General features: G+C 36.7%; 1 protein-coding gene across 2 annotated transcripts in view; it reads left to right on the top strand.

Moving 5' to 3' along the window:
- The window catches only part of LOC132124520 (cytoplasmic protein NCK1-like), a 45128-nt gene that overhangs the window by 9638 nt on the left and 21796 nt on the right, over nucleotides 1-13694 (top strand). The window contains exon 1 of one of the 2 annotated variants that reach the window (XM_059535581.1): nucleotides 11095-11164. The exons of the other annotated variant lie outside the window; for it this stretch is intronic. The gene's annotated coding sequence lies outside the window, so the exon portion shown is untranslated. Of the gene's footprint in view, nucleotides 1-11094; nucleotides 11165-13694 lie in introns of those variants that run through there. 2 annotated transcript variants of the gene reach the window in all.

The raw sequence follows: 13694 nt of genomic DNA, 5'->3' as shown, positions 1-13694 counted from the left end.
GTTCAAATCGGCAATTAATCGTCCACTTTTGTTATTCTGCATGCTTGAGATGCATTTTTTTCTTTCTATATGTTATCTTAAGGGTTTTTTCATTGTTTTATGACATTTAATACCATTCATATTTGTACATTTTGTTTTTATAATTTGAAGAAACCAATCCGATGTATATTTGACATTTGAGACTTAATACTATAAGTTTTTCAATTAGCGTTTTCAGCTTGTTTATTTTCATATAAAATACGGCATGCAGTTGCATCAAACAATGGTATAAACATCATTCAATGTAAATTGTGATAATCATGATTAATAATCGCTATTACAATTTCAAGGCAATAATCGACAGTTATGATTTTGGTCATAATCTTGCAGCACTACTAGGTTGCGTGAATTTTAACCATTCAGCACCAAGGGTGGAGGGATGTAGTCCTTCGCAATCCACTCCAATCCATTCCTGATGGATAAAATGAAGTGCCGTTTAACTTTTTTTTTTTGTCTTTTCAGCTTCCTGTTTTACATTTTAAGTATGTCTCATTTAACAGGTGCCATTTTATGTTAATTTTCAAGTTTGCATGTGATTTTTTTTATATAGGGTTTGTAACATCAGTGCACTTGAACTGGTGCGTCACCTGTGTGTCTGCGGGAGAAACGGAAATATTTAAGCATTTGACCTTGATCTGTGAAATAGGCCAAGAGAAAAACAGGTGTTCAGTGTGTGAAAAGAGTGTTTTCCACTTAGCCTGCTCACAGGCCTTCTCTTTGACAGGTTTCAGAGCACTAGCACTAATTTGGTTGTTTGCCATTGTGGCAGGTCTTATGGGATTGCTATTTGTTAGAAACACAATAAAACATAAAGCCACTGTATCCACTTTTCCGGACACGAGAATTTTATTGAACATATCAGTCACAAATAAAATTGTGGAATGTTCTACAGTGATTATTAAACTACCTTAGTCCTCGGTGCGTCGGCGTGTAAAGGTGAGCACGTCTTAAGCATGTAAATGTACTAAATGAGAACAACTGGGTCCTTTTTTCGCTTCATGCTCTCTTTTGAGTCAACCGAAAGTCTGTGTTTCATTTAGAGACGTGGTCGTTCGCAGTTTTGCACAGACTATCAAACATACATACTAGATAGTTGCAGAAGTAAAACTAAACAACTGAGGATTGCACACCATGTTTAAATCATTTTGAGTACGCTCTCACAGAAGCGTGTGTCTTGCTGCTAGATTAATAAATTCTGAAATAAATGTATTGTTCGTTGTTTGTTCATGTTAGTAATGGAACCTTATTGTAAAGTGTTACCAAAATATCAAATACGATCCAACTGGATGGAATCATTAAAAAAAAAAAAGCATTCAATAAAATGTGGAGCCTGTGCCCATTATACATTGAAATTTCTGTGAAATCTGTCAACTCCAGCTACCTGATATCTGCCGACTTTTAACAACGTTTAAAGTAGAGCATTCCTGCCTTTAGCCATTAAGTCTGCAAGTGTGATGTTGTCTAATGGTTTAAATTCTGTTCAGTTTCAGTCAGTTCTTGGCTGACTTAAGCTAGCACAAGGCTATATGTCAATAAGCTCAAATCTGACTCTGCAGGAAGGCAGGGGTGTTTTTATGCACTAAATAGTTTCTGTGGTTAAACAGCTGTAGGGTTAATTCATTTTAATTAGGCCTTGTTGGGAAACTGGTGGTTAAATTATGATCATGCTGTTACCACATGGTATAATGCATATGGTCTAATTCTTCTGTAATGCCAAAGGGCCTTAAAAGTGACTCTAGCTTGAGATGTAAAAAATGCAAGACTTTATTTTAACTTGTCATTTATTAGTGCTTTTATTGGCGATTGATTCCTGAATATAACTACGTTTTGTGAAGAAGATATGTGGTTCTTCCCAATGCAGAGCTCAATGCTAATGTGTTATGCAGTTTTTGAGTAGAATTTGGAAAATCATCATTGTGATTGCTTTCAAAAGTAAAAGCCCACCTGGCCTCAACAGTCCGTGTGATTGGAGGTAGGCTATCATTCATGTCTGTAGCACAAACGGCGCGGGACGAGTTGCACGCTAAAGTTTAATACTTCTGGTTTGGGGGGTGTTGAAATGTGAATTGCTGTAGCTATTCAAGGACACTGGAAGTCTGTTAACATGATCTTGAAGTCTGATCATCCTTGGCTTAATTATGGAAAATGTCAAAGGAAGCCCTGAGGGAGTTTTCAAGCCAGAGATATTGAGGTCCTTTTGTGAACCGAGCAGTTTTCTTGTATGACTTTTGCTCTAGTCAGTCTCAAGCAGTCCACCCTTGACAGAGTCCTATATAAGGCCTTATAAATGGATTTTGTGTCTTTCAGGGGCCTGTGGCCATCCTGTTTAACACCCTTAATTAAGTGGCACCCATTCCTCGGACTCTGAATAAATGAACAGGCCTGGATTTCTCCTCTAGACCTCACGTCAACATTAGCATCACATAAATGACTATAGGATGATCATGTTTTGTGAGTTCAGCTGCCCTGATATCATATGGCCTTCCTCATCGACAGGGGGCATGGGATATCTGAACCTCGGCCTTGATTAAACAAACACACACACAGGTTTTCTTTAAGATGATGAATTGTTTTTAAACTTGAGCTTTTCTAAGGCTGTGCAAGTTGCAATATAGTATACGTGCTCATGGAAAATGGGTTTTCAGTGACTCTTGAATTAATGGTACACCCAAAACATAAGATTTATGTTGTTCCAAATGTATGATTTTCTTTCTTAAGTAGAGCACTAAAGGAGTTGTTTAGAGATGTGCTAATGCTGCTCTTTTCCATACAGTGGACTGCAGTGAAGCAGCTGTCAAGCTCCAAATAGTCACAGTTTCCAAAAAATGTTTCTTTTAAAAGTATCTTATACATCTTGTACATTATACTAGTGTGTAAGTAAGCAATTTCAGAATTTGGTTTTCTGATCATCATGCGTGTGGTTGCCAGTTTGGGAAGATTGTTAACCTCTGGAAGAAAATGTATATAATTTAAGTTTATTTATTTATTAGTTTTTTTGCTTTTAATGGGTGGATTTAAACTCTTAAAATCTGGCCTCAAACACGAAAGTTTAGCAAATAGTAAATTAAAATGAAACCTTTTCAGTATTAGAAAAACAGCGGGCAAATATCGCAGATGGTTATTCTTAATAAATCAATTTAACGCACAGGCTAAATTTCAGCCTTCCTATATCTCAAACAGCAGAGCAAGGTGCTAGACAAGCCAAGGTGTAATGGGTTTAATCCCTGAGAAGCAAGAACTGATAAAATGTGTTTGAATGTAATGCCAAATGCATAAATATAAATATGTAAAACTGTGCGCAACACAACAACCATGAGCCCACATTTACATGTCAACACCTACAGTTACTTATTCCACATGTGAAAACATTAGCCATGTATAATCAATTTCCATATAGCAGTTTTAAAGGTGCCAAAGCAAAACATCCTGGTTTATTCACAGCAGATTGATCCAGGAAGTAAAAAAGACTTTTGTGTTTATAATTACCTTAAATATCTTTATGAATTGACTTATTTTTAAATAAATTAACTAAAGTAAAATGTATATCTCCTGTAGACCACTATGAAGTGTTGACTGGTTGAATGCATAGGTCCTGTGACCATCACATCAGCTCAACTGGTCTGGTTGAAGTTCTGCTCCTCTGCTAGTTCTTCAGTGTGTGTGTGTGATGTGTCAGAGGAAGTGAGGCAGTGCTGGAGGGAAAAACACACAGACTGCATTCCAGCAGGCACCAGAGTCTGTGATTTGAGCTCTCTGTCAGAGGCATTTGGTTTCAGCGCTGGGCCTGGCTTACAGCTACTGCTCAGACCGACCACTTCTACCTCATAAACCAGCACTTCAAATCTGCTGGGTCAGTATATAGTCATGGATTCTGATGTTTTATGATGTAATCTGTATTTTGGTACAGACTCTCTTCAAACTATTCAGCACCATCAGTCTCATCTTCTGCACACTTGAGGATCATATTACTACTGATTCATTGAATCATTGAATCAGTGAGTTGCTGACTGAAGAATCTTTGCAGCGGGAGTAGTTGCAAATTCATGAAGAAGTCAGTGCATTTTGTGAACAGGATAATTTTTCTTTTTCAGTAATAATCATCCCAAAAGAAAGATTAATTCACAACTCTGACATTGCTCTCTCTAGAAATATTTACTCAAGTAAAAGTTCTAGTCTTGAATAGTTACTTGAGTAAGAGTAAAAGAGTATCGGATAAAAAATCTACTCGAGTAGTTAGTTACTAGTTACTTTGGGTCATATATACTGAGCCTATTTTTATTTAGATATATAGATAAAATGTATGTAATGTGTGTGTGTGTGTGTATAAATTAGGTCTGCACGTTGTGTCGTTTAAGCATCGATATCGCGATGTACGAATCCACGATAGTCACATCGCAGGATGTGCGATGTAGGCTGTCGTAGTTGATCCGTTATTCATTAACTGTATGGGCCAGAGAGAGAGAGAGAGAGAGAGAGAGCGAGCGCGCGAGAACGCGAGAGAGCACGAGCGCGAAAACGAGAGAGAGAGCGAGAGAGAGAGAGAGCGCGAGAGAGAGAGAGAGAGAGCGAGCGAGCGCGTGAGAGAGAGAGAGAGAGCACGTGAGAGAGAGAGCACGTGAGAGAGAGAGCACGTGAGAGAGAGAGAGTACGTGAGAGAGAGAGAGAGAGAGCGAGAGAGCAAGCCTCGGCCGCAGGCTCACCGTCTTCAAACAACACGAGCGCTGTCTTGCTCTCTCTCCCTCGCGCATATTAATCAATTGGCACGATGGTGTCGATGTTTAAATCATTTAAAATGAGAGTGTAAGTGTGCTCACCCCCTTTTTGTTTGTAAGAATTTTTTTATTAGATTTCATATCGCAATATATATCGCAGAAAAATAAAATATCGCAATGTAATTTTTTCCCAATATCGTGCAGCCCTAGTATAAATGTATATATTTCATCAGCCTTTACTCCAATTTATGTAATTTATTATAAAACCCTGTCTGTTTACTTAAGTAACAGATATAGGTGTCATGCCATAACATTTTTAATATGACTGACTTTATATTAATTGAGAATTTAACATTGAAAGTTAATGTGATATAAATATTGCTACTAATCTTAAATTGTTCAGAAAGAGAGCAAATAACATTTACATTATTAAAGATCATTTTCACTGACAGTCTAGAGTTCAATCACTCTCAGAAACACATTAAAATCACTGAAACTGTTAACACTGTGAAATCAATATCTTAATTAAAGATTCGTACACACATCTGCACTTTGTTGTTTCTGATGAGAGAATTCGCCAGAAAGAGGTCTCCAGTCAGCGAGTGAGTGAAGGAAGCACCGGGATTAGCGATGACTCATCTGAACGCCTCTGATTCTCTGCATTCAAAAGCTCAACAGAATCGTGTGTGATTGGTTATAATGCACAGTGCTGTAAAAGCGTGTCTGTCTCTGGCTCAGCGCCAGCAAGCGATCACTGATCTGAATTTAGCAGCTGATGATATGACTTGCTGAACGTACTCGCACCGGTGTGATTGTATTAAAATTAATAAAATCTTAATCTGCTATTTTTTTGTCTTTTGGAAGCTGCATTCAACTTGACTCCCCTCTGTTATAAGCCACACACGTACAACAAACTAATGTCACAATGGTATCGTGTACTGTAATCGAATGTAGCCCAAGTTATTACCTGTTGAACAGTAGACAGCACACGCGGTGTTCATCTAATAAGGATCTCCATCGCAAGCAAATAATAACCTTTGCAGATTTGCTTTCAATTCAGTGCAGTTCCATCAACGTTTTCAACGCTGCTGATGTTAAACGTTACAACTCTGAGTGAACCACTTCAGATGCTCAGCGCGTGCGGCAGGGAACTGAACGACTCATTCAAACTGATTCATGAACCAATTCACTCGTTTGCCAATTGGTTTGATCAAGCCTTTGAACAGAAGTGACTCAAAGGAATGAATCATTCGCAAATGGGCATCGTTCATTGTCCAGAGAAAAGTAGACGGAGCGTTTGGAATAAACTGAAGCATTTATAACATTTATTGTATTAAGATAAAGTAACGAGAGGAGCGTCGCCCACAGTAACAAAGTAAAAGTACAGATTTTTCCCAAAAAATTTACTTAAGTAAGAGTAAAAGTACCCATCTTTAAATATACTCCAAAAAGTATTAGTTACCCCAAAAAATTACTCAAGTAAATGTAACGAAGTAAATGTAACTCGTTACTGCCCACCTCTGCTCTCTCTCTCTCTTTTTTTTTTTTTACCAGTTCAAAATAAAAAGGAACCGTTTTTATGAAATATAGTAAAATAATATTGTGGATATATTGTTCTTAGTTATGTAGTAAAGTAAGTTTGTCAAAATACAAATACTGTAGGATGATTGCAAAATGTACTGAAGTTTTTAACAAACTAAAACTGCTTAAAGGGGTTTTCTATTACTGTAATTGAAATATTATTTTCATTAGCTGAAATAAACTAGAATATACATTGCTGGTCAAAGATTTGTAATAGTCAAGCTCTATTATGCTCACCAAGGCTGCATTTAAAAAAAATAAATACAAATACAATAATATTGTGAAATTATTATAATGTAACATATTAAAATGAATTCTGAAGGATCATGTGCCACTGAAGAAAACTGGAATAATGGCTGATGAAATTAAGCTTCGCCATCACAGGAATAAATTACATTTTTAAATATATTAACAGAAAACAGTTATTTTAAATTGTAATAATATTTCACAATTTTACCATTTTTAGTTAAGTAATTAACTAATAAAATGTTTTTAATCATTTATCCATCCATAATCATGGCAAACCTTTATCTGACAGTGTAAACGTAGAATAAATACGTGAAAGATGAAAAACGTAAAATAAAATCACGAAAACTTTTTGCGTAAAAAAAAATAATACAACTAAAATTGAAATATAAATATAGCTAAATAGAAATGTTTAATATAAAAAATAAAATTGCAAAAGCATAAAATAACATTGCTGAAACTTATTTAAATTATGAATAAATACTATAATATTCAAATATAAAAAATACTAATAAATACTATATTAGTGCAAGAATAATACTAAAATAAGAGACTAACAAAATGCTTTGTTAGTTTACCACAATCTAAATGTAAGAATATGGTTTTAAGTAATTATGATATCAAAATTGAAAAAAATTGTTCTTAATGATGGCCCTGATATTGTTTTTGATGTATCAGTAAAACAGTCAATGTCAATATAAACCATTTAATATAATAACTAGTCGAATCATTAAAGTCCAACCGCTACAATAATTGCCATCAGTTCTGCTTCATTAAAAAATATGTGACCTTTTGGTGCATGTTTTTAAAAGGAAAAGGCTTGTCCAGAGTAGACACCTTGAAACGCCCTGCTAAACTTCACTTTCCTTGTTCCTTCTCGCTCACAGCTGCATCCACAGTCTTTAAACAGCTGTCAAAGTATACTCAACTGCAGATGAGCACGGACGGACGAGCTCGACACGTGCGCTGTATCACCTACTTGACTCGCTCCGTCTCAACACTCACATCCATCCTGCGCTGTTGTACACAGACTGTCCACAGGGGGCAGGGGGGAAACCAGCTCGATGCCAGCTCAACTTCGTGATGTCTGTCAGCCATCGGCGATGGCATCATCTATCAGCTCAATCCTAGTTGTGTGAGCCATACTAGGGCTGTCAAAAAAAAATTCTAATTTTGAGTATTTGTCGAATTTAAAAGAAAAAAATTTGTTTCATTCAAATTTTAGGTGTGTGTTAAGGAGCCAGCCTTATCAGTGGCGCATGAGATGCGATGACAATGTAAGTGTCGTTGAATTTAAATGTTTTTCTTAGCTTATCCAGTTGAACCCACTAGATGCAGCGCTGCTGCGTAGTTCATTAAAAAATATTGTTGAGAAAGAGAACATCAGTGCAGAGAAGATTTTGTTTACGTCAAAACGGAAACCAAGCCGTTCACACAGAATGCATATTTATTGCATTTTATTGCATTTATCACTGTTGCACTCGCGTCTCGTACAAAAGAGACGCATGTTTAGAAAGCCATGTAAAATTACTGTAAGTTATTTGTATTTATTACTTAGCCTACATACGTGATGCTGTTTTGTTTCTCATTGTTTAGACAACTTAATTAATTGTATATGGTTTATAAACATTATAACACGTTAAACATTATTAACTTTTTTCAAAGATAACTGAAATTATGCCTTTTAAATTCATATATTGATAATATTGAAGTACAAAATTCGAATTTAGTTTTTCAGTTATTTTGACGGCCCTAATCCATACTCATGGATGGACATATACTTTACTGATCCTCATGTGAAATGTATATCCATAACACACTGAATGATGAAAACCCCACACATACCACAGTGTGGAAAGTGGATTCGCTCTGTAATTTAACCCTCATTAATTCTGCCATTCGTCATTACCCATCACTCCCCTGTCGCCCTTTCTCCCGGGATCTCCTCTGTCTCTGATGGCACTTGAAAGCGTCTCCCAGCCCGTCAGATCTCCAGGGTGGGTGCCTTCGGCTGTCCGTCACTCATCACACACTCGCTGTGTGCTCGTCAGGCCCTGGTGGAGGCTGAGACACTGCAGAAGAACTGAAGGAAGCAGTGAGTGACGCCATCGCCCTCACCTCAGCTAGACACAATAGAGAGAGGAAGTCATGCACTTCTTACACTGCAGCAGAATGTGTGCGGTCTAGCTCTGTTGCCACAATGGTTGCAGCATTGCTAAGCCAGCTGTAGACCTCATTTGTTTCGGTTTGCAGTGCACACTTGTCTTTTTGGATGTGCACACTTGTCTTAAAGGAAGAGGTATAATGTCACAGAGTTGTTGTCAATGGCAAGCTGGGAAAACGTCAGTAATGAACCTGCGGTTTTCGGATAAGGTGGGATTCTTTCAGTTTTTGTGCATTTTGAGCATTTGTTTATCCACCACAGAATAATTTATTAGCACGTTGCATGTAAAATAAAAATCAGAGGCACTCAAATGTCTCAGTGTAGCCGTTATCATGAGAAGCTTTGTATATACTGTATGTCTGTGAAACGCGGGGCCTGTTACAAAAACTAGTGAGCTGCCTAAATAGGCTGCTACCTTTTAAGTTGGCACTCTAACTAAGATGGAAGCTCGTAAGATTGATTTAAAACTTTTTATATAGACAGCATCTCTTCCAACCACACAAATAAAGCACTGCACCGGAGACTTGACTCGCTTTTTTTATTCCAGTAGCATTTGATTAGCATTAGATAACAGCTCAGTACTCTAATGAAAATAAAAAAAAATATTAAAACTAGCTGCAAACTGTGCTGTCAAACTCTCAAATGAGTCATACAGTGCAGTTTTTGTACTGATTCAGCAGGTTCATTGAAAAAGACCTGGCTCAAAAGAATTGGCTCTGATTGTTAATGAAAAAACATTGCTCTCACATTACGGAGCCGATCCAGGTTTCTTTTAGCTAGAACAGTATGTTTTATGAAATGTAATAAAGTAAGATTCACTCACCTTTGATTTTTGATGTTTGAGCATTTTATGTTAGCATGTAGAGAAGTAAAACTCAACTTGCTTTTGATTCCAGTAGCATTTGATGTTAGCGTGTTGCTAAGCTAACTGCTCGGTATTCTTCCCTTATGAAACTTAACCATGGTTTTACTATAAAAAAGAAAAAAAAAACTCTTGGTAACTATTGATTACTACACTAACCATAGTTTACCCATGGTATTTGTAGTAAAGCTATGGTTATAAAAATGGAAATCGACACAAAATAAAACATGGTTACAGATTTCCTATCAGATGTCAAATAGATGTATAGAAGATGTCTTTAAGATGTTTCTGATTTAGAATGTATGTAAAACTGACATCTGAAAGACTGTCAGATGTTTGTACACAGCAGGTAAAGAGATCTTTAACAGACATCTTGCAGACGTGTGCTTGCTATCTGGGAACAGCCCAGTTTGCGAACGAGTTGTTCAGTGCAGTCATGAACTGATTCAATGGGTTCATTGAAAAGAATTGGTTCACAAGAATGATTTTTTAACAATTTGGATATTTCCTTTTGCGTTTCGGAGCTGCTCTTGGTTTCTTTCAGTTTGATATAAAAAGGAACAGTATGTTTTCTAGGGCTGGGAAAATAAATCGAAGCATCGCGAAACGAGAAATGATTACGCATCGATTTTGAGATTTTTCGAATGAGTCACGATTCTTTCTTGAGTCGATTCTGAGCTTAGTTTTGAACAGCAGATGGCGCTGCGTGCTTTAGAAACCGCCGTACTCTGCTTGTTTCAAAATCCTTACACACACATGAACCTCAAATAGTCATTCATAAAATTTGGAAAGGTTGAAGCGAATTACAAAAGGTGTTCACAGTGGGCCGGGTTTACATTAATCTGGCATCATAAAATCATTCTGAGCCGAGATTCAGCCGAACAGACAAGCTCTCTTCTTCATGAGCGTTGTGCAGATTAAAAAAAACTAGAGTAGAGTGCCATCTGCTGTTAAAATCGAAGCTCAGAAGAGACAATCGCAATGCATGCGAAAGATCTGAGAATACACCCACGAATCGATTCTGCATCAATTTATCATCGCAGCTCTAATGTTTTCAGGAATTGTAGTAAAGTTTGTAACTCGCTTTCGAATGCAGCAGCGTTTGATGTGTTAGCATTTTGCTAAGTCAACATTTTAGTATCCTAATTAGCATAAATATACGCAAGAAGTTGCAATAATTAATTTGTTCGGTGGTCTTGGTGCAGTACGTTGTGAATCTACTCTGTGATATATGTGATCCTGCCTTAGAACTTGACCATACTTGGAGTTTCATTAAATTTCATATATTGAACATTCATTCAACTTCATATAGAAGTTATAATGCAGAGCTGTTTTGTGCTTTTTGGCCTGTTCTTGCAGTCGCATGTGAATTTCTCCTTTCACTGGTCTCAGTTGTAGTTAATTTTCACTAGATGCATGTCGTGAGGAGAGTGAGGTGATCCAGACCGCCTCTGCAGTTCCTCTTGATCTTATCAGGGTCATTGAACGTGTGGATGGATGTTGAGATGATTACCTCAGATTGGCTCTAAACGGGATTTAATGGAGAACACACTTCTTCAGGTTGGTTCAGTTCATTGTTTTAGCTTTAGTGTTTTATGTAGCACACAGTTAGATATAGATTCACAAACATAAGGTTAAAAAACAAATTTGGACACGGTTACAACAGCATCATCTTTTTATCTCCGGTTACAAACATACAAAACAGAGTTATCAATCGTTTGTACTGTACATTTAAAATATATCTATTTCACTTCATTTTTGTGAGTGTATGAATGTAATTTTGTTTCAAGTTAACAATTCTTTTTTTAATATATATATTTGCATTATCATACTGGTTATTGGCCAGTAACTTTCACTTAATGTTAATATTTAAAAACACTAATAATGTAATTAAAACTCTCCTGACAAAAAGTAATCTTAAGTAAATGTCCAAATGTTTTTTCTTACTGTATAAAGTTATGTAGCATAAATTTATTTCTAGCTTTTATAGCATTTTTGTCTCTTGTCAGTTACAGTAGTACTAACTGCTTATGAAACCATAACATACAAATAATTTCATCAGTGCATTCTCACCAGATTCTCCAAATAATTTGCTATAGTTTAATGATGCAGTCTGGGTCGGCTGCTTACACCGTAAATTGTTATATGTGTGTGTATGATAATTTATATTTAAAAAAACCTTTTTATTAATGGTCCCGATGAACAATATAACTACTGTACTTCAGTGCTTCTTATTGATTATATTGTCATTACATATATATATATATATATATATATATATATATATATATATATATATATATATATATATATATATATATATATTTGTTTTGCTTCATACTTTATCTCATGACAAGTCGGCTAATCATTTGTAAAATAATTTGCACACCTTCAATTCAAGTTTAGTTGCATAGCGCTTTTCATGATACTAATCATTGGAAAGCAGCTTTACAGAAAATTATGTTTCTTCACTATATTTAATAATATCTTGTCAGTGGTGAATGTCACATTGATGTACATATGGCAGGAATGTACGGTAAAATTCAGTTAATGATGTAATCAGACAGACGATGAGGGACCTGTGGGACAAACCAACCGCATCTGTGCTGTTCCACTCCAACTCAGATGAGCACAAAGGTTTCTGGGACGGCAGAATCTAGGGCTGAGAGACAGATGGAGAGCGAGGATAGCGGCTCACTTCAGCTCTCGTGCTCTCAATAGTGTGACTAGTGTGCAGATGTTTTGTGCTCTCTTCTGTGAAGTGCATGTCTTCTTTAACCTGCTCAAGTCCTAAAGCTTGAAGAGCACAGATGCACACGGCAAGAGGTTTGGCGAAGCTAACATGTTTATCAGACAGAAGCACATGAAAGGTGCTGAAATGAGCGCGATTCTTTTGTGATGATGAACTCAGACAGCGTTTCTTTTTAGTGAGCAAAGAGCTGAAGCGAGCTTCTGTTCTGTAGCTTTGAGATTCAGTCCACACGTTTGCTGTGTCTTCAATGGGTCAACGGATCTGGAGTGTCGAGTTTAGAGTCTCTAAATTCTAAAGTCTCTTTCTGTGACATGCATCATTTCCTCCCTTTTTCTTCACTTCGAATTCACATTTAGATCCTTTAGCGTGGGAAGGTTTCTAAATGGGTCTGATAGCTTATGTTTTTATCGGCTAACGCATTTCACATTATCGTCAGTGTGTCTACAGTTACACTTATTCTATTCTAATTTGTATTATGTAATTGCTAAGATTGATTTTTTCTGGGTCAGTTCGCCAAGACTGAATCTGTAATATTGTGAGAGATTATTACAATTTAAAGGAGCTAAGTGGAGGTTTTTACCAAAAAAAAATCTTTAAGATAGAGTTTTCATTTGTACATGTATGAGCCAACCGTGATGTAAAAAAAAGAATGACACCTCGACTGTCCACCACGGTTGCCTCCTTCATCCTGTAGCCTGTAGGCTCAATTGTGTGTGGAGGAGTCGGGCCCGAATTGGCGCGAAAATTCACAAAATGTGACGTCATGCGCGCTCTCGTCTACTTGGGCTTACAACCGTACGGCACGCCAGCCATTATAGTAAGCAGCGGCAATAGTGTTTTCAAATGGACTCTGCGGATGGAAAAAAGCGACCAGCCTTCAGCACAATTCAGACACCCACGGACACTCCTAGTAAGTAAAAACAAAAAAAAAAGCGTGCGCACTGAGAACGAGCATGAGACTGGCTGCAGTTCCTCTAACGGCCACTGGTGTCAGTAATGGTTAGAAATTTCAGAACCTACGCAATGCTCCTTTAAAATAACCATTTTCTATTTGATTGCATTTTCAGCATCATTCCTCCAGTCTTCAGTGTCACATGATCTTCAGAAATCATTCTAATTTGCTGCTCAAGATAAATTTGTGATTATCAGTGTTAAAAACGGTTGTGTATGTTTGTATTGTTGTGGAAACTGATATTTGACGATGAATGTTCAAAAGCGCATTTATTTGAAATAGAAATCTTTGGTAACATACATATCTGTACTTCCACCTTTGATCAATTTTATGCGCCCTTGCTGAATATAAATGGTAATTTCTTAAAAAGTAAAAAAAACTAAAAT

Source organism: Carassius carassius, chromosome 42 (genome assembly GCF_963082965.1).
Source record: "Carassius carassius chromosome 42, fCarCar2.1, whole genome shotgun sequence".
In the NCBI taxonomy this organism is placed as follows: Eukaryota; Metazoa; Chordata; class Actinopteri; order Cypriniformes; family Cyprinidae; genus Carassius; species Carassius carassius.
Note: the sequence above shows the minus strand (reverse complement) of the source record. Positions and strands in the feature narration are given on the sequence as shown.